Below are 22,870 nucleotides of genomic sequence, written 5' to 3'. Positions count from 1 at the left end.
GTTTGACAACGCGGTTGATGTAGTCGAACTTCTTCTGGTTCCGACTGATCAAGCACCGAATGTACGACACCTCCGAGTTCTGCACACGTTCAGCACGATGATGTCCCTCGACCTCTTGATCTAGTTGAGGACGAGGGAGAGTTCCGTCAGCACGATGGCGTGGCGACAGTGATGATGAAGTTACCGGTGCAGGGCTTCGCCTAAGCACTACGACGATATGACTGAGGTGGTAAACTGTGGAGGGGGGCACCGCACACGGCTAAGAGATTATCTGTTGTGTTATTGGGGTGCCCCCTGGCCACGTATATAAAGGAGGGGGGAGAGAGGAGGCCGGCCAGGTTGGGCGCGCCAGGGGGAGTCCTACTTGGACTCCTAGTCCAAGTAGGATCCCCCCTTTTCCTTTCTTCCACCGGACGGAAAGGGAAGGGAGAGAGGGGGGAAGGAAAGAGGGGGGCCCGACCCCCTCCCCTAGTCCAATTCGGTTTGGGCAAGGGGGGGAAGGGCGCCCCTCTGATGTGGCCCTTTCTCCTCTCCTCCAATAAGGCCCAATAGGCCCAATACTTCTCCCGGGGGGTTCCGGTAACCTCCCGGTACTCCGGAAAAATGCCCGAACCACTCGGAGCCATTCCGATGTCCAAATGCAACCTTCCAATATAAGTATCTTTACCTCTCGACCATTTCGAGACTCCTCGTCATGTCCGTGATCTCATTCGGGACTCCGAAGAAACTTCGGTCATCAAATCACATAACTCATAATACAAATCGTCATCGAACGTCAAGCGTGCGGACCCTACGGGTTCGAGAACTATGTAGACATGACCAAGACATATCTTCGGTCAATAACCAATAGCGGAACCTGGATGCTCATATTGGTTCCTACATATTCTACAAAGATCTTTATCGGTCAAACCGCATAACAACATATGTTGTTACCTTTGTCATCAGTATGTTACTTGCCCGAGATTCGATCGTCGGTATCATCATACCTAGTTCAATCTCGTTACCGTCAAGTCTCTTTACTCGTTCCGTAATGCATCATCCCGCGACTAACTCATTAGTCACATTGCTTGCAAGGCTTATAGTGATGTGCATTACCGAGAGGGCCCAGAGATACTTCTCCGATATACGGAGTGACAAATCCTAATGTTGATCTATGCCAACCCAACAAACACCTTCGGAGATACCTGTAGAGCCTCTTTATAATCACCCAGTTACGTTGTGACGTTTGATAGCACACAAGGTGTTCCTCTGGTATTCGGGAGTTGCATAATCTCATTCAGAGGAACATGTATAAGTCATGAAGAAAGCAATAGCAATAAAACTAAACGATCATTATGCTAAGCTAATGGATGGGTCTTGTCCATCACATCATTCTCTAATGATGTGATCCCGTTCATCAAATGACAACACATGTCCATGGCTAGGAAACTTAACCATCTTTGATTAACGAGCTAGTCAAGTAGAGGCATACTAGGGACACTCTGTTTTGTCTATGTATTCACACATGTACGAAGTTTCCGGTTAATACAATTCTAGCATGAATAATAAACATTTAGCATGATATAGGGAAATATAAATAACAACTTTATTATTGCCTCTAGGTCATATTTCCTTCAGTCCGCATGTCACGTGCCCCATGGCCACCACCACTAGTTTTTGCAACAGACCTGTTGTTGCAATCTCTCTCATTGCAACAACGGCTCTGTTGCAGGATCTGGATCTTGAGAGAAGTCACCGCTCGTGCTCCTCCCGAGCTCACGTCGAGTCATGTCTCCCCGCGCTGCTCCGACTGCCCCCAGCTCCCGTCGAGTCGCCGCATCCCCGGGCAGCTCCGACTGCCCCTAGCTCCTGTTAAGTCGCGCTCCTCCCCGTGACATAACCTGGTTTACTAGAGTCAATAATCTAGTTCACATCGCTATGTGATTAACACCCAAAGAGTGATCATGTTTTGCTTTGTGAGAGAAGTTTAGTCAATGGGTCTGGCACATTCAGAGCCGTATGTATTTTGCAAATTTTCTATGTCTACAATGCTCTGCACGGAGCTACTCTAGCTAATCGCTCCCACTTTTAATATGTATCCAGAATTCCAGATTGAGACTTAAGAGTCATCCGGATCAGTGTCAAAGCTTGTATCGACGTAACCCTTTACGATGAAATTTTGTCACCTCCATAACTGAGAAACATCTCCCTATTCCACTAAGGATAATTTTGACCGATGTCCAGTGATCCACTCCTGGATCACTATTGTACCCTCTTGCCAAACTCATGGTAAAGTAACAATAGGTCTGGTACACAACATAGCATACTTTATAGAACCTATGAGGCATAGGGAATGACTTTTCATTCTCTTTCTATTTTCTGCCGTGGTCGGGTTTTGAGTCTGTACTCAACTTCACACTTGCAACACAGGCAAGATCTCCTTCTTTGACTGTTCCATTTTGAACTACTTCAAAATCTTATCAAGGTATGTACTCATCGAAAGTCTTATCAAGCGTCTTGATCTATCTTTATAGATCTTGATGCCCAATATGTAAGCAGCTTCACCGAGGTATTTCTTTGAAAAACTCCTTTCAAACACTCCTTTATGTTTTCCAGAAAATTCTACATCATTTCTGATCAACAATATGTCATTCACATATACTTATCAGAAAGGTTGTAGTGCTCCCACTCACTTTCTTGTAAATACAGGCTTCACCAAAAGTCTGTATAAAACCATATGCTTTGATCACCTTACCAAAGTGTATATTCCAACTCCGAGATGCTTGCCCCAGTCCATAGATGGATAGCTGGAGCTTGCACACTTTGTTAGCACCTTTAGGATTGACAAAACCTTCTTGTTACATCATATACAACTCTTCTTTAAGAAATCCATTGAGGAATGTAGTTTTGACATCCATTTTCCAGATTTCATAAAATGTGGCAGTTACTAACATGATTCGGACAAACTTAAGCATCGCTACGAGTGAGAAAGTCTCATCGTAGTCAACACCTTGAACTTGTCGGAAAAAAATTGCGACAATTCGAGCTTTGTAGATAGTAACACTACTATCAGCATCCGTATTCCCCTTGAAGATCCATTTATTCTCAATGGCTTGCCGACCATCGAGCAAGTCAACCAAAGTCCACACTTTGTTCTTCATACATGGATCCCATCTCAGATTTCATGCCCTCAAGCCATTTTGCGGAATCTGGGCTCATCATCGCTTCCCCATAGTTCGTAGGTTCGTCATGGTCAAGTAACATGACCTCCAGAATGGGATTACCGTACCATTCTGGTGCGGATCGTACTCTGGTTGACCTACGAGGTTCAGTAGCAACTTGATCTGAAGTTTCATGATCACCATCATTATCTTCCTCACTAATTGGTGTAGGAATCACTGGAACTGATTTCTGTGATGAACTACTTTCTAATAAGGGAGAAGGTACAATTACCTCATCAAGTTCTACTTTCCTCCCACTCACTTCTTTCGAGAGAAACTCCTCTAGAAAGGATCCATTCTTAGCAACGAATATCTTGCCTTCGGATCTGTGATAGAAGGTGTACCCAACAGTCTCCTTTGGGTATCCTATGAAGACACATTTCTCCAATTTGGGTTCGAGCTTATCAGGTTGAAGATTTTTCACATAAGCATCGCAGCCCCAAACTTTAAGAAACGAAAGCTTAGGTTTCTTGCCAAACCATAGTTCATACGGTGTCGTCTCAACGGATTTAGATGGTGCCCTATTTAACGTGAATGCAGCTGTCTCTAATGCATAACCCCAAAACGATAGTGGTAATTCGGTAAGAGACATCATAGATCGCACCATATCTAATAAAGTACGGTTACGATGTTCAGAAACACCATTACGCTATGGTGTTCCAGGTGGCGTGAGTTGTGAAACTATTCCACATTGTTCTAAATGAAGGGCAAACTCGTAACTCAAATATTCGCCTCTACGATTAGATCGTAGAAACTTTATTTTCTTGTTACGATGATTCTCCACTTCACTCTGAAATTCTTTAAACTTTGCAAATGTTTCAGACTTGTGTTTCAGTAAGTAGATATACTCATATCTGCTCAAATCATCTGTGAAGGTCAGAAAACAACGATACCCGCCGCGAGCCTCAACACTCATCGGACTGCATACATCAGTATGTATTATTTCCAATAAGTCAGTGGCTCGCTCCATTGTTCCGGAGAACAAAGTCTTAGTCATCTTGCCCATGAGGCATGGTTCGCAAGCATCAAGTTATTCCAAAAGCCCATCGGCATGGAGTTTCTTCATGCGCTTTACACCAATATGACCTAAACGGCAGTGCCACTAGTATGTTGCACTATCATTATCAACTCTGCATCTTTTGGCATCAATATTATGAATATGTGTATCACTACGATCGAGATTCAACAAACCATTCACCTTGGGTGTATGACCACAGAAGGTTTTATTCATGTAAATAGAATAACAATTATTCTTTGACTTAAATGAATAACTGTATTGCAATAAACATGATCTAATCATATTATGCTCAACGCAAACACCAAATAGCATTTATTTTAGGTTCAACACCAATCCCGAAGGTAAAGGGAGTGTGCTATAGTGATCTTATCAACCTTGGAATCACTTCCAACACACATCGTCACCTCGCCCTCAACTAGTCTCTATTCATTTTGTAACTCCTGTTTCAAGTTATTAATCATAGCAACTGAACCAGTATCAAATACCCAGGGGCTACTATGAACACTAGTAAAGTACACATCAATAACATCTATATCATATATACTTTTGTTCACTTTGCCATCCTTCTTATCCGCCAAATACTTGTGGCAGTTCGGCTTCCAGTGACCAGTCCTTTTGCAGTAGAAGCACTCGGTTTCAGGCTTTGGTCTAGCTTTGGGCTTCTTCCCGGGAGTGACAACTTGCTACTAACATCTTTCAACTTATTTTTCTCTAGGAACATATCAAAAAATAAACGGGGAACTACATCGCGAGCTATTGATCTACAACATAGATATGCAAATACTATCAGGACTAAGTTCATGATAAACTAAAGTTCAATTAATCATATTACTTAAGAACTCCCACTTAGATAGACATCCCTCTAGTCATCTAAATGATCACGTGATCCATATCAACTAAACCATGTCCGATCATCACGTGAGATGGAGTAGCTTTCAATGGTGAACATCACTATCTTGATCATATCTACTATATGATTCATGTTCGACCTTTCGGTCTCAGGGTTCCGAGGCCATATCTTCATATGCTAGTATCGTAAAGTTTAACCCGAGTATTCTACATGTGCAAAACTAGCTTGCACCCATTGTATGTGAACGTAGATCTTATCACACCCGATCATCACGTGGTGTCTCAGCACGAAGAACTGTTGCAACGGTGCATACTCAGGGAGAACTCTTATGCCTTGAAATTTTAGTAAGGGATCATCTCATAATGCTACCGTCGTGTTGGGGAATGCGGTAATTTCAAAAATTTCCTAAGATCATGCAAGATCTATCTAGGTGATGCATAGAAACGAGCCGGGAAGAGTGTGTCCACGTACCCTCGTAGACCGAAAGCGGAAGCGTTATATCAACGCGGTTGATGTAGTCGTACGTCTTCATGATCCGACCGATCTTAGTACCGAACGTACGACACCTCCGTGTTCAGCACACGTTCAGCTCGATGACATCCCTCGTAATCTTGATCCATCTGAGGTCAAGGGAGAGTTCCATCAGCAAGACAGCGTGGTGATGGTGATGATGAAGTTACCGGCACAGGGCTTCTCCTAAGAACTACGATGATATGACCGAGGTGTGTTTCTGTGGACGGGGGCACCGCACACGGCTAAGATAAACATTTGTGTGCCTTTGGGGTGCCCCCTCCCACGTATATAAAGGGGGGAGGGAGGAGGAGGCCGGCCAAGGAGGAGCGCGCACCAAGGGGGGGCAATCCTAATCCAAGTAGGTTTGCCCCCCTTTCCTATTCCTACTAGGAGAAGGAGGAAAGAGGAGGAGGGGAGAAGGAAAGAGGGGGTCGGCCCACCAAACCATAAACCAATTCAGTTTGGGCCTAGGGGGGCACGCCCCACACCTTGCTTGCTGCCCTCTTTCTCCACTAGGGCCCAATAAGGCCCATAGACTCCCCGGGGGGTTCCGGTAACCTCCCGGTACTCCGAAAAATACTCGATACACTTCGGAACCCTTCCGGTGTCCGAATATAACCTTCCAATATATCAATCTTTAGGCAACTAAGGATAACTTTGACCGCTGTCCTATGATCCACTCCTGGATCACTATCGTACCCCCTTGCCAAACTCATGGCAAGGTACACAACAGGTTTGTTACACAAGATGGCATACTTTATAGAACCTATGGTTGAGGCATAGGGAATGACTTTCATTCTCTCTCTATCTTCTGTCGTGGTCGGGTTTTGAGTCTTACTCAACTTCACACCTTGCAACACAGGCAGAACTCTTTCTTTGACTGTTCCATTTTGCACTACTTCAAAACTTGTCAAGGTATGTACTCATTGAAAAAACTTATCAAGCGTTTTGATCTATCTCTATAGATCTTGATGCTCAATGTGTAAGCAGCTTCACCGACGTCTTTCTTTGAAAAACTCCTTTCAAACACTCCTTTATGCTTTCCAGAAAATTCTACATCATTTCTGATCGACAATATGTCATTCACATATACTTATCAGAAAGGCTGTAGTGCTCCCACTCACTTTCTTGTAAATACAGGCTTCACCGCAAGTCTGTATAAAACTATATGCTTTGATCAACTTATGAAAGCGTTTATTCCAACTCCGAGATGCTTGCACCAGTCCATAGATGGATCGCTGGAGCTTGCACACTTTGTTAGAACCTTTAGGATCAAGAAAACTTTCTGGTTGCATCATATACAACTCTTCTTCAATAAATCCATTAAGGAATGCAGTTTTGATATTCATTTGCCAGATTTCATAAAATGCGGCAATTGCTAACATGATTCGGACAGACTTTTAAGCATCGATACAAGTGAGAAAATCTCATTGTAGTCAACACCTTGAACTTGTCGAAAACATTTTTGCGACAATTCGAGCTTTGTAGATAGTAACACTACTATCAGCGTCTGTCTTCCTCTTGAAGATCCATTTTATTCTCTATGGCATGCCGATCATCGGGCAAGTCAACCAAAGTCCATACTTTGTTCTCATACATGGATCCTATCTCATATTTCATGGCCTCAAGCCATTTCGCAGAATCTGGGCTCATCATCGCTTCCTCATAGTTCGTAGGTTCGTCATGGCCAAGTAACATGACCTCCAGAATAGGATTACCGTACCACTCTGGTGCGGAACTTACTCTGGTTGACCTACGAGGTTCGGTAGTAACTTGATCTGAAGTTTCATGATCATCATCATTAACTTCCTCACTACTTCCAAATTCGGGAGAAGGTACAATTACCTTATCAAGTTCTACTTTCCGCCCACTCACTTCTTTCGAGAGAAACTCCTTCTCTAGAAAGGATCCATTCTTAGCAACAAATATCCTGCCTTCGGATCTGTGATAGAAGGTGTACCCAACAGTTTCCTTTGGGTATCCTATGAAGACACATTTCTCCGATTTGAGTTCGAGCTTATCAGGTTGAAACTTTTTCACATAAGCATCGCCGCCCCAAACTTTAAGAAACGACAGCTTAGGTTTCTTGCCAAACCACAGTTCATATTGTTGGGAATCGTAGCATAATTTAAAATTTTCCTACGTTCACCAAGATGCATCTATGGAGTCTACTAGCAACGAGGGGAAGGGAGTGCATCTACATACCCTTGTAGATCGCGAGCGGAAGCGTTCCAATGAACGTGGATGACGGAGTCGTACTCGCCGTGATCCAAATCACCGATGACCGAGTGCCGAACGGACGGCACCTCCGCGTTCAACACACGTACGGTGCAGCGACGTCTCCTCCTTCTTGATCCAGCAAGGGGGAAGGAGAGGTTCATGGAGATCCAGCAGCACGACGGCGTGGTGGTGGATGTAGCGGGTCTCCGCAGGGCTCCGCCGAGCTTCTGCGAGAGAGAGAGAGAGGTGTTGCAGGGGAGGAGGGAGGCTCCCAAGGCTGTTGTGTGCTGCCCTCCCCCCCTTTATATAGGCCCCCTGGGGGGGCGCCGGCCCTGGAGATCAGATCCAAGGGGGGGCGGCGGCCAAGTGGGGGGAAGGGGTGCCTTGCCCCCCAAGGCAAGGGGGAACTCCCCCCTAGGGTTCCCAACCCTAGGCGCATGGGGGGAGGCCCAAGGGGGGGCGCCCCAGCCCACTAGGGGCTGGTTCCCTTCCACTTTCAGCCCACGGGGCCCTCCGGGACAGGTGGCCCCACCCGGTGGACCCCTGGGACCCTTCCGGTGGTCCCGGTACAATACCGATAACCCCCGAAACTTTCCCGGTGGCCGAAACTGGACTTCCTATATATAATTCTTCACCTCCGGACCATTCTGGAACCTCTCGTGACGTCCGGGATCTCATCCGGGACTCCGAACAACTTTCGGGTTTCCGCATACATATATCTCTACAACCCTAGCATCACCGGACCTTAAGTGTGTAGACCCTACGGGTTCGGGAGACATGCAGACATGCAGACATGACCGAGACCCCTCTCCGTTCAATAACCAACAGCGGGATCTGGATACCCATGTTGGCTCCCACATGTTCCACGATGATCTCATCGGATGAACCACGGTGTCGAGGATTCAATCAATCCCGTATACAATTCCCTTTGTCAATCGGTATGTTACTTGCCCGAGATTCGATCGTCGGTATCCCAATACCTTGTTCAATCTCGTTACCGGCAAGTCTCTTTACTCGTACCGCAATGCATGATCCCGTGACTAACGCCTTAGTCACTTTGAGCTCATTATGATGATGCATTACCGAGTGGGCCCAGAGATACCTCTCCGTCATACGGAGTGACAAATCCCAGTCTCGATCCGTGCCAACCCAACAGACACTTTCGGAGATACCCGTAGTGCACCTTTATAGTCACCCAGTTACGTTATGACGTTTGGCACACCCAAAGCACTCCTACGGTATCCGGGAGTTGCACGATGTCATGGTCTAAGGAAAAGATACTTGACATTGGAAAAGCTCTAGCAATCGAAACTACACGATCTTTTATGCTATGCTTAGGATTGGGTCTTGTCCATCACATCATTCTCCTAATGATGTGATCCCGTTATCAATGACATCCAATGTCCATAGTCAGGAAACCGTGATTATCTGTTGATCAACGAGCTAGTCAACTAGAGGCTTACTAGGGACACTTTGTGGTCTATGTATTCACACATGTATTACGATTTTCGGACAATACAATTATAGCATGAATAATAGACAATTACCATGAACAAAGAAATATAATAATAACCATTTATTATTGCCTCTAGGGCATATTTCCAACAGTCTCCCACTTGCACTAGAGTCAATAATCTAGTTACATTGTGATGAATCGAACACCCATTGCGTCCTGGTGTTGATCATGTTTTGCCCTAGGGAGAGGTTTAGTCAACGGATCTGCTACATTCAGGTCCGTGTGTACTTTACAAATATCTATGTCTCCATTTTGAACACTTTCACGAATGGAGTTGAAGCGACGCTTGATATGCCTGGTCTTCCTGTGAAACCTGGGCTCCTTCGCAAGGGTAATAGCTCCAGTGTTGTCGCAGAAGAGAGTCATCGGGCCCGACGCATTGGGAATCACCCCTAGGTCGGTAATGAACTCCTTTATCCAGACTGCTTCCTGTGCTACCTCCGAGGCTGCCATGTACTCCGCTTCACATGTAGATCCCGCCACGACGCTTTGCTTGCAACTGCACCAGCTTACTGCTCCTCTATTCAATATATACACGTATCCAGTCTGTGACTTCGAGTCATCCAGATCTGTGTCGAAGCTAGCGTCGACGTAACCCTTTACGACGAGCTCTTCGTCACCTCCATAAATGAGAAACATATCCTTAGTCCTCTTCAGGTACTTAGGATATTCTTGACCGCTGTCCAGTGTTCCTTGCCGGGATTACTTTGGTACCTTCCTACCAAACTTATGGCAAGGTTTACATCAGGTCTGGTACACAGCATGGCATACATAATAGACCCTATGGCCGAGGCATATGGGATGACACTCATCTCTTCTATATCTTGTGCCGTGGTCGGGCATTGAGCCGTGCTCAATTGCACACCTTGCAATACAGGCAAGAACCCCTTCTTGGACTGATCCATATTGAACTTCTTCAATATCTTGTCAAGGTATGTACTCTGTGAAAGACCAATGAGGCGTCTTGATCTATCCCTATAGATCTTGATGCCTAATATATAAGCAGCTTCTCCAAGGTCCTTCATTGAAAAACACTTATTCAAATAGGCCTTTATACTTTCCAAGAATTCTATATCATTTCCCATCAATAATATGTCATCCACATATAATATGAGAAATGCTACAGAGCTCCCACTCACTTTCTTGTAAACACAGGCTTCTCCATAAGTCTGTGTAAACCCAAACGCTTTGATCATCTCATCAAAGCGAATGTTCCAACTCCGAGATGCTTGCACCAGCCCATAAATTGAGCGTTGGAGCTTGCATACTTTGTTAGCATTCTTAGGATCGACAAAACCTTCCGACTGCATCATATACAACTCTTCCTTAAGGAAGCCGTTAAGGAATGCTGTTTTGACGTCCATCTGCCATATCTCATAATCATAGTATGCGGCAATTGCTAACATGATTCGGACGGACTTCAGCTTCGCTACGGGTGAGAAAGTCTCATCGTAGTCAACCCCTTGAACTTGTCGATAACCCTTAGCGACAAGTCGAGCTTTGTAGATGGTCACATTACCATCTGCGTCCGTCTTCTTCTTAAAGATCCATTTGTTTTCTATGGCTCGCCGCTCATCGGGCAAGTCAGTCAATGTCCATACTTTGTTTTCATACATGGATTCTATCTCGGATTTCATGGCTTCTAGCCATTTGTTGGAATCCGGGCCCGCCATCGCTTCTTCATAGTTCGAAGGTTCACCGTTGTCTAACAACATGATTTCCAGGACAGGGTTGCCGTACCACTCTGGTGCGGAACGTGTCCTTGTGGACCTACGAAGTTCAGTAACTTGATCCGAAGCTTCATGATCATCATCATTAACTTCCTCCCCAGTCGGTGTAGGCACCATAGGAACACTTTCCCGCGCTACGCTACTTTCCGGTTCGGAAGGGGTGACCATCACCTCATCAAGTTCCACTTTCCTCCCACTCAATTCTTTCGAGAGAAACTCCTTCTCCAGAAAGGACCCGTTCTTGGCAACGAAGATCTTGCCTTCGGATCTGAGGTAGAAGGTATACCCAATAGTTTCCTTAGGGTATCCTATGAAGACGCATTTTTCGATTTGGGTTCGAGCTTTTCAGGTTGAAGTTTCTTGACATAAGCATCGCATCCCCAAACTTTTAGAAACGACAGCTTAGGTTTCTTCCCAAACCATAATTCATACGGTGTCGTCTCAACGGATTTCGACGGAGCCCTATTTAAAGTGAACGCGGCAGTCTCTAAAGCATAACCCCAAAATGAGAGCGGTAAATCGGTAAGAGACATCATAGATCGCACCATATCCAATAGAGTGCGATTACGACGTTCGGACACACCATTACGCTGAGGTGTTCCAGGCGGCGTGAGTTGTGAAACTATTCCACATTTCCTTAAGTGTGTACCAAATTCGTGACTTAAATATTCTCCACCACGATCTGATCGTAAGAATTTTATTTTTCTGTCACGTTGATTCTCGACTTCACTCTGAAATTCCTTGAACTTTTCAAAGGTTTCAGACTTGTGTTTCATTAGGTAGACATACCCATATCTACTTAAATCATCAGTGAGAGTGAGAACATAACGATATCCTCCGCAAGCCTCAACACTCATTGGACCACACACATCGGTATGTATGATTTCCAATAAGTTGGTTGCTCGCTCCATTGTTCCGGAGAACGGAGTCTTGGTCATCTTACCCATGAGGCATGGTTCGCACGTGTCAAATGATTCGTAATCAAGAGACTCCAAAAGTCCATCTGCATGGAGCTTCTTCATGCGCTTGACACCAATGTGACCAAGGCGGCAGTGCCACAAGTATGTGGGACTATCGTTATCAACTTTACATCTTTTGGTATTCACACTATGAACATGTGTAACATCACGTTCGAGATTCATCAAAAATAAACCATTGACCAGCGGGGCATGACCATAAAACATACCTCTCAAATAAATAGAACAACCATTATTCTCGGATTTAAATGAGTAGCCATCTCGAATTAAAGGAGATCCAGATACAATGTTCATGCTCAAAGCTGGCACTAAATAACAATTATTGAGGTTTAAAACTAATCCCGTAGGGAGATGCAGAGGTAGCGTGCCGATGGCGATCACATCGACCTTGGAACCATTCCCGACGCGCATCGTCACCTCGTCCTTCGCCAGTCTCCGTTTATTCCGTAGTTCCTGTTTTGAGTTACAAATATGAGCAACCGCACCGGTATCAAATACCCAGGAGCTACTACGAGTACTGGTAAGGTACACATCAATTACTAGTATATCACATATACCTTGGGTGTTGCCGGCCTTCTTCTTGTCCGCTAAGTATTTGGGGCAGTTCCGCTTCCAGTGACCACTTCCCTTGCAATAAAAGCACTCAGTCTCGGGCTTGGGTCCATTCTTTGACTTCTTCCCGGTAACTGGCTTACCGGGCGTGGCAACTCCCTTGCCGTCCTTCTTGAAGTTCTTCTTACCCTTGCCCTTCTTGAACTTAGTGGTTTTATTCACCATCAACACTTGATGTTCTTTTCTGATCTCTACCTCAGCTGATTTCAGCATTGAATATACCTCGGGAATGGTCTTTTCCATCCCCTGCATATTGTAGTTCATCACAAAGCTCTTGTAGCTTGGTGGAAGCGACTGGAGGATTCTGTCAATGACCGCGTCATCCGGGAGATTAACTCCCAGCTGAGACAAGCGGTTGTGAAACCCAGACATTCTGAGTATGTGCTCACTAACAGAACTGTTCTCCTCCATTTTACAGCTGAAGAACTTGTCGAAGACATCATATCTCTCGACCCGGGCATGAGCTTGAAAAACCAGTTTCAGCTCCTCGAACATCTCATATGCTCCATGTTTCTCAAAACGCTTTTGGAGACCCGGTTCTAAGCTGTAAAGCATGCCGCACTGAACGAGGGAGTAATCATCAGCACGCTGCTGCCAAGCGTTCATAACGTCTTGGTTCTCAGGGATTGGTGCTTCACCTAGCGGTGCTTCTAAGACATAATCTTTCTTGGCTGCTATGAGGATGATCCTCAGGTTCCGGACCCAGTCCGTATAGTTGCTGCCATCATCTTTCAGCTTGGTTTTCTCTAGGAACGCGTTGAAATTGAGGACAACGTGGGCCATTTGATCTACAATACATAGTGTAAAGATTTAGACTAAGTTCATGATAATTAAGTTCATATAATCAAATTATTTAATGAACTCCCACTCAGATAGACATCCCTCTAGTCATCTAAGTGAAACATGATCCGAATTCGACTAGGCCGTGTCCGATCATCACGTGAGACGGACTAGTCAAGATCGGTGAACATCTCCATGTTGATCGTATCTTCTATACGACTCATGCTCGACCTTTCGGTCCTCCGTGTTCCGAGGCCATGTCTGTACATGCTAGGCTCGTCAAGTGAACCTAAGTGTATTGCGTGTGTTCCGAGGCCATGTCTGTACATGCTAGGCTCGTCAACACCCGTTGTATTCGAACGTTAGAATCTATCACACCCGATCATCACGTGGTGCTTCGAAACAACGAACCTTCGCAACGGTGCACAGTTAGGGTGAACACTTTCTTGAAATTATTATAAGGGATCATCCTACTTGCTACCATCGTTCTAAGCAAATAAGATGCAAAAACATGATAAACATCACATGCAATCAAATAGTGACATGATATGGCCAATATCATCATGCTCCTTTGATCTCCATCTTCGGGGCACCATGATCATCTTTGTCACCGGCATGACACCATGATCTCCATCATTGTGTCTTCATGAAGTCGTCACGCCAACGATTACTTCTACTTCTATGGCTAACGCGTTTAGCAATAAAGTAAAGTAATTTACATGGCGTTTATTTAATGACACGCAGGTCATACAAAATAATAAAGACAACTCCTATGGCTCCTGCCGGTTGTCATACTCATCGACATGCAAGTCGTGATTCCTATTACAAGAATATGATCAATCTCATACATCACATATATCATTCATCACATCTTCTGGCCATATCACATCACATAGCACTTGCTGCAAAAACAAGTTAGACGTCCTCTAATTGTTGTTGCAAGTTTTTAAATGGTTTGTAGGTTTCTAGCAAGAACGTTTCTTACCTACGTATGACCACAACGTGATTTGCCAATTTCTATTTACCCTTCATAAGGACCCTTTTCATCGAATCCGTTCCGACTAAAGTAGGAGAGACAGACACCCGCTAGCCACCTTATGCAACTTGTGCATGTCAGTCGGTGGAACCAGTCTCACGTAAGCGTACGTGTAAGGTCGGTCCGGGCCGCTTCATCCTACAATGCCGCCGAAACAAGAAACGACTAGTAGCGGCAAGAAGAATTGGCAAACTCAACGCCCACAACTGCTTTGTGTTCTACTCGTGCATAGTAACTACGCATAGGCCTGGCTCTGATACCACTGTTGGGAATCGTAGCATAATTTAAAATTTTCCTACGTTCACCAAGATGCATCTATGGAGTCTGCTAGCAACGAGGGGAAGGGAGTGCATCTACATACCCTTGTAGATCGCGAGCGGAAGCGTTCCAATGAACGTGGATGACGGAGTCGTACTCGCCATGATCCAAATCACCGATGACCGAGTGCCGAACGGACGGCACCTCCGCGTTCAACACACGTACGGTGCAGCGACGTCTCCTCCTTCTTGATCCAGCAAGGGGGAAGGAGAGGTTGATGGAGATCCAGCAGCACGACGGCGTGGTGGTGGATGTAGCGGGTCTCCGCAGGGCTACGCCGAGCTTCTGCGAGAGAGAGAGAGGTGTTGCAGGGGAGGAGGGAGGCGCCCAAGGCTGTTGTGTGCTGCCCTCCCCCCTTTATATAGGCCCCCTGGGGGGGCGCCGGCCCTGGAGATCAGATCCAAGGGGGGGGCGGCGGCCAAGTGGGGGGAAGGGGTGCCTTGCCCGCCAAGGCAAGGGGGAACTCCCCCCCTAGGGTTCCCAACCCTAGGCGCATGGGGGGAGGCCCAAGGGGGGGCGCCCCAGCCCACTAGGGGCTGGTTCCCTTCCACTTTCAGCCCATGGGGCCCTCCGGGACAGGTGGCCCCACCCGGTGGACCGCCGGGACCCTTCCGGTGGTCCCGGTACAATACCGATAACCCCCGAAACTTTCCCGGTGGCCGAAACTGGACTTCCTATATATAATTCTTCACCTCCGGACCATTCCGGAACCTCTCGTGACGTCCGGGATCTCATCCGGGACTCCGAACAACTTTCGGGTTTCCGCATACATATATCTCTACAACCCTACCGTCACCGGACCTTAAGTGTGTAGACCCTACGGGTTCGGGAGACATGCAGACATGACCGAGACCCCTCTCCGTTCAATAACCAACAGCGGGATCTGGATACCCATGTTGGCTCCCACATATTCCACGATGATCTCATCGGATGAACCACGGTGTCGAGGATTCAATCAATCCCGTATACAATTCCCTTTGTCAATCGGTATGTTACTTGCCCGAGATTCGATCGTCGGTATCCCAATACCTTGTTCAATCTCGTTACCGGCAAGTCTCTTTACTCGTACCGCAATGCATGATCCCGTGACTAACGCCTTAGTCACTTTGAGCTCATTATGATGATGCATTACCGAGTGGGCCCAGAGATACCTCTCCGTCATACGGAGTGACAAATCCCAGTCTCGATCCGTGCCAACCCAACAGACACTTTCGGAGATACCCGTAGTGCACCTTTATAGTCACCCAGTTACGTTGTGACGTTTGGCACACCCAAAGCACTCCTACGGTATCCGGGAGTTGCACGATCTCATGGTCTAAGGAAAAGATACTTGACATTGGAAAAGCTCTAGCAAACGAAACTACACGATCTTTTATGCTATGCTTAGGATTGGGTCTTGTCCATCACATCATTCTCCTAATGATGTGATCCCGTTATCAATGACATCCAATGTCCATAGTCAGGAAACCGTGACTATCTGTTGATCAACGAGCTAGTCAACTAGAGGCTTACTAGGGACACTTTGTGGTCTATGTATTCACACATGTATTACGATTTCCGGACAATACAATTATAGCATGAATAATAGACAATTACCATGAACAAAGAAATATAATAATAACCATTTATTATTGCCTCTAGGGCATATTTCCAACACATATGGTGTCATCTCAACGGATTTAGATGGTGCCCTATTTAACGTGAATGCAGCTGTCTCTAATGCATAACCCCAAAACAATAGTGGTAAATCGGTAAGAGACATCATAGATCGCACCATATCTAATAAAGTACGGTTATGACGCTCGGACACACCATTACGCTGTGGTGTTCTAGGTGGCATGAGTTGCGAAACTATTCCACATTGTTTTAAATGAAGACCAAACTCGTAACTCAAATATTCGTCTCCGCGATCAGATCGTAGAAACTTTATTTTCTTGTTATGATGGTTTTCCACTTCACTCTGAAATTCTTTGAACTTCTCAAATGTTTCAGACTTATGTTTCATCAAGTAGATATACCCATATCTGCTCAAATCATCTGTGAAGGTCAGAAAATAATGATACCTACCGCGAGCCTCAACACTCATCGGACCGCATACATCAGTATGTATTATTTCCAACAAGTCTGTTGCTCGCTCCATTGTTCCGGAGAACGGAGTCTTAGTCATCTTGCCCATGAGGCATGGATCGCAAGCATCAAGTGATTCATAATCAAGTGATTCCAAAAGCCCATCAGCATGGAGTTTCTTCATGCGCTTTACACCAATATGAACTAAACGGCAGTGCCACAAATAAGTTTCACTATCATTATTAACTTTGCATCTTTTGGCATCAATATTATGAATATGTGTATCACTACGATCGAGATTCAATAAACCATTTATATTGAGTGTATGAACATAGAAGGTTTTATTCATGTAAATGGAACAACAAATATTCTTTAACTTAAATGAATAAGCGTATTGTAATAAACATGATCCAATCATATTCATGCTCAACGCAAACACCAAATAACATTTATTTTAGGTTCAACACTAATCCCGAAGGTAAAGGGAGTGTGCAATGGTGATCTTCTCAACCTTGGAATCACTTCCAACACACATCATCACCTCGCCCTTAACTAGTCTCTGTTTATTTTGCAACTCCCGTTTCGAGTTACTACTCTTAGCAACTGAACCAGTATCAAATACCGAGGGGTTGCTATAAACACTAGTAAAGTACACATCAATAACATGTATATCCAATATACCTTTGTGAAGGAAATATGCCCTAGAGGCAATAATAAAGTTATTATTTATTTCCTTATATCATGATAAATGTTTATTATTCATGCTAGAATTTTATTAACTAGAAACTTGATACATGTGTGAATACATAGACAAACAGAGTGTCACTAGTATGCCTCTACTTGACTAGCTCGTTGATCAAAGATGGTTATGTTTCCTAGCCATAGACATGAGTTGTCATTTGATTAAACGGGATCACATCATTAGGAGAATGATGTGATTGACTTGACCCATTCCGTTAGCTTAGCACTCGATCGTTTAGTATGTTGCTATTGCTTTCTTCATGACTTATACATGTTCCTATGACTATGAGATTATGCAACTCCCGTTTACCGGAGGAACACTTTGTGTGCTACCAAATGTCACAACGTAACTGGGTGATTATAAAGGTACTCTATAGGTGTCTCCGAAGGTACTTGTTGGGTTGGCATATTTCGAGATTGGGATTTGTCACTCCGATTGTCGGAGAGGTATCTCTGGGCCCTCTCGGTAATGCACATCACTTAAGCCTTGCAAGCATTGCAACTAATGAGTTTGTTGCGAGATGATGTATTACGGAACGAGTAAAGAGACTTGCCAGTAACGAGATTGAACTAGGTATCGAGATACCGACGATCGAATCTCGGGCAAGTAACATACCGATGACAAAGGGAACAACGTATGTTGTTATGCGGTCTGACCGATAAAGATCCTCGTAGAATATGTGGGAGCCAATATGAGCATCCAAGTTCCGATATTGGTTATTGACCGGAGAGGTGTCTCGGTCATGTCTACATAGTTCTCGAACCCGTAGGGTCCGCACGCTTAACGTTACGATGACGGTTATATTATGAGTTTATGTATTTTGATGTAACGAAGGAGTTCGGAGTCCCGGATGAGATTGGGGACATGACGAGGAGTCTCGAAATGGCCGAGACGTAAAGATCGATATATTGGACGACTATATTCGGACTTCGGAAAGGTTCCGAGTGATTCGGGTATTTTTTGGAGTACCGGAGAGTTACGGGAATTCGTATTGGGCCTTAATGGGCCATACGGGAAAAGGAGAGAAAGGCCCCAAAGGGTGGCCGCACCCCTCCCCATGGACTAGTCCGAATTGGACTAGGGAGGGGGGCGCCCCCTTCCTTCTTTCTCCTTCTCCCTTCCCTTCTCCTATTCCAACAAGGAAAGGAGGAGTCCTACTCCCGGTGGGAGTAGGACTCCCCCCTTGGTGCGCCCTCCTCCTTGGTCAGCGGCCTCCCCCTTGCTCCTTTATATACGGGGGCAGGGGGGCACCCCAGACAGACAACAACTGATCTATTGATCTCTTAGCCGTGTGCGGTGCCCCCCTCCACCATATTCCACCTCGATAATATCGTAGCGGTGCTTAGGCGAAGCCCTGCGTCGGTAGAACATCATCATCGTCACCACGCGGTCGTGCTGACGAAACTCTCCCTCAACACTCGGCTGGATCAGAGTTCGAGGGACGTCATCGAGCTGAACGTGTACTGAACTCGGAGGTGCCGTACGTTTGGTACTTGATCGGTCGGATCGTGAAGACGTACGACTACATCAACCGCGTTGTGTTAACGCTTTCGCTATCGGTCTACGAGGGTACGTGGACAACACTCTCCCCTCTCGTTGCTATACATCACCATGATCTTGCGTGTGCGTAGGATTTTTTTTGAAATTACTACGTTACCCAACAGTGGCATCCGAGCCTGGTTTTATGCGTTGATGTTATATGCACGAGTAGAACACAAGTGAGTTGTGGGCCATATAAGTTATACTGCTTACCAGCATGTCATACTTTGGTTCGGCGGTATTGTGAGATGAAGCGGCCCGGACCAACATTGCGCGTACGCTTACGCTAGACTGGTTTCACCGTTGCGAGCACTCGTTGCTTAAAGGTGACTGGCGGGTGTCTGTCTCTCTCACTTTAGTTGAACCGAGTGTGGCTACGCCCGGTCCTTGCGAAGGTTAAAACAGCACCAACTTGACAAACTATCTTTGTGGTTTTGATGCGTAGGTAAGAACGGTTCTTGCTAAGCCCGTAGCAGCCACGTAAAACTTGCAACAACAAAGTAGATGACGTCTAACTTGTTTTTGCAGGGCATGTTGTGATGTGATATGGTCAAGACATGATGCAATATTTTATTGTATGAGATGATCATGTTTTGTAACCGAGTTATCGGCAACTGGCAGGAGCCATATGGTTGTCGCTTTATTGTATGAAATGCAATCGCCATGTAATTGTTTTACTTTATCACTAAGCGGTAGCGATAGTCGTAAAAGCAATAGTTGGCGAGACGACAACGATGCTACGATGGAGATCAAGGTGTCGCGCCGGTGACGATGGTGATCATGACGGTGCTTCAGAGATGGAGATCACAAGCACAAGATGATGATGGCCATATCGTATCACTGATATTGATTGCATGTGATGTTTATCTTTTATGCATCTTATCTTGCTTTGATTGACGGTAGCATTATAAGATGATCTCTCACTAAAATTTCAAGATAAAAGTGTTCTCCCTGAGTATGCACCGTTGCGAAAGTTCTTCGTGCTGAGACACCACGTGATGATCGGGTGTGATAGGCTCTACGTTCAAATACAACGGGTGCAAAACAGTTGCACACGCAGAATACTCAGGTTAAACTTGACGAGCCTAGCATATGCAGATATGGCCTCGGAACACGGAGACCGAAAGGTCGAGCGTGAATCATATAGTAGATATGATCAACATAGTGATGTTCACCATTGAAACTACTCCATCTCACGTGATGATCGGACATGGTTTAGTTGATATGGATCACGTGATCACTTAGAGGATTAGAGGGATGTCTATCTAAGTGGGAGTTCTTAAGTAATATGATTAATTGAACTTAAATTTATCATGAACTTAGTCCTGATAGTATTTTGCAAATTATGTTGTAGATCAATAGCTCGCATTGTTGCTTCCCTATGTTTATTTTGATATGTTCCTAGAGAAAAATTATGTTGAAAGATGTTAGTAGCAATGATGCGGATTGGATCCGTGATCTGAGGATTATCCTCATTGCTGCACAGAAGAATTATGTCCTTGATGCACCGCTAGGTGACAGACCTATTGCAGGAGCAGATGCAGACGTTATGAACGTTTGGCTAGCTCAATATGATGACTACTTGATAGTTTAGTGCACCATGCTTAACGGCTTAGAATCGGGACTTCAAAGACGTTTTGAACTTCATGGACCATATGAGATGTTCCAGGAGTTGAAGTTAATATTTCAAGCAAATACCCGAGTTGAGAGATATGAAGTCTCCAACAAGTTCTATAGCTAAAAGATGGAGGAGAATAGCTCAAGCAGTGAGCATGTGCTCAGATTGTCTGGGTACTACAATCGCTTGAATCAAGTGGGAGTTAATCTTCCAGATAAAATAGTGATTGACAGAATTCTCTAGTCACCATCACCAAGTTAGTAGAACTTCGTGATGAACTATAGTATGCAAGGGATGACGAAAGTAATTCCCTAGCTCTTTGTGATGCTGAAATCGACGAAGGTAGAAATCAAGAAAAACATCAAGTGTTGATTGTTGACGAGACCACTAGTTTCAAGAAAAGGGGAAAGGGAAGAAGGGGAACTTCAAGAAGAACGGCAAGCAAGTTGCTGCTCAAGTGAAGAAGCCTAGCCTGAGACTAAGTGCTTCTACTGCAAAGGGACTGGTCACTGGAAGCGGAACTACCCCAAGTATTTGGTGGATAAGAAGGATGGCAAAGTGAACAAAGGTATATTGGATATACATGTTATTGATGTGTACTTTACTAGTGTTTATAGCAACCCCTCGGCATTTGATACTGGTTCAGTTGCTAAGAGTAGTAACTCGAAACGGGAGTTGCAGAATAAACAGAGACTAGTAAAAGGCAAGGTGACGATGTGTGTTGGAAGTAGTTCCAAGATTGATATGATCATCATCGCACACTCCCTATACTTTCGGGATTAGTGTTGAAACTAAATAAGTGTTATTTGGTGTTTGCGTTGAGCATGAATATGATTTGATCATGTTTGTTGCAATACGGTTATTCATTTAAATTAGAGAATAATTGTTGTTCTGTTTACATGAATAAAACCTTCTATGGTCATACACCCAATAAAATGGTTTGTTGGATCTCGATCGTAGTGATACACATATTCATAATAATGAAGCCAAAAGATGCAAAGTTAATAATGATAGTGCAACTTATTTGTGGCACTGCCGTTTAGGTCATATTGGTGTAAAGCGCATGAAGAAACTCCATACTGATGGGATTTTGGAATCACTTGATTATGAATCACTTGATGCTTGCGAACCATGCCTCATGGGCAAGATGACTAAAACGCCGTTCTCCGGAACTATGGAGAGAGCAGCAGATTTGTTGGAAGTCATACATACAGATGTATGTGGTCCAATGAATATTGAGGCTCGTGGCGGATATCATTATTTTCTCACCTTCACAGATGATTTGAGCAGATATGGGTATATCTACTTAATGAAACATAAGTCTGAAACATTTGAAAAGTTCATATAATTTCAGAGTGAAGTGGAAAATCATCGTAACAAGAAAATAAAGTTTCTACGATCTGATCGTAGAGAAGAGTATTTGAGTTACGAGTTTGGCCTTCAGTTAAAACAATGTGAAATAGTTTCACTACTCACGCCACCTGGAACACCATAGTTTAATGGTGTGTCCGAACATCGTAACCGTACTTTATTAGATATGGTGCGATATATGATGTCTCTTACCGATCTACCACTATCGTTTTGGGGTTATGCATTAGAGACAGTTGCATTCACGTTAAATAGGGTACCATCTAAATCCGTTGAGACGACATCTTATGAACTGTGGTTTGGCAAGAAACCAAAGTTGTCGTTTCTTAAAGTTTGGGGTTGCGATGCTTATGTGAAAAAGTTTCATCCTGATAAGATCAAACCCAAATCGGAGAAATGTGTCTTCATAGGATACCCAAAGGAGACAGTTGGGTACACCTTCTATCACAGATCCGAAGGCAAGACATTCGTTGCTAAGAATGGATCCTTTCTAGAGAAGGAGTTTCTCTCGAAAGAAGTGAGTGGGAGGAAAGTAGAACTTGATGAGGTAATTGTACCTGCTCCCTTATTGGAAAGTAGTTCATCGCAGAAACCAGTTTCTGTGACGCCTATACCAATTAGTGAGGAAGTTAATGATGATGATCATGGAACTTCAGATCAAGTTATTACTAAACCTCGTAGGTCAACCAGAGTAAGATCCGCACCAGAGTGGTACGGTAATACTGTTCTGGAGGTTATGTTACTAGACCATGACGAACCTACGAAC

Source organism: Triticum aestivum, chromosome 2D (genome assembly GCF_018294505.1).
Source record: "Triticum aestivum cultivar Chinese Spring chromosome 2D, IWGSC CS RefSeq v2.1, whole genome shotgun sequence".
Lineage (NCBI taxonomy): Eukaryota > Viridiplantae > Streptophyta > Magnoliopsida > Poales > Poaceae > Triticum > Triticum aestivum.
The sequence above is the reverse complement of the archived record's forward strand: the minus strand, read 5'-3'. Positions refer to the sequence as shown.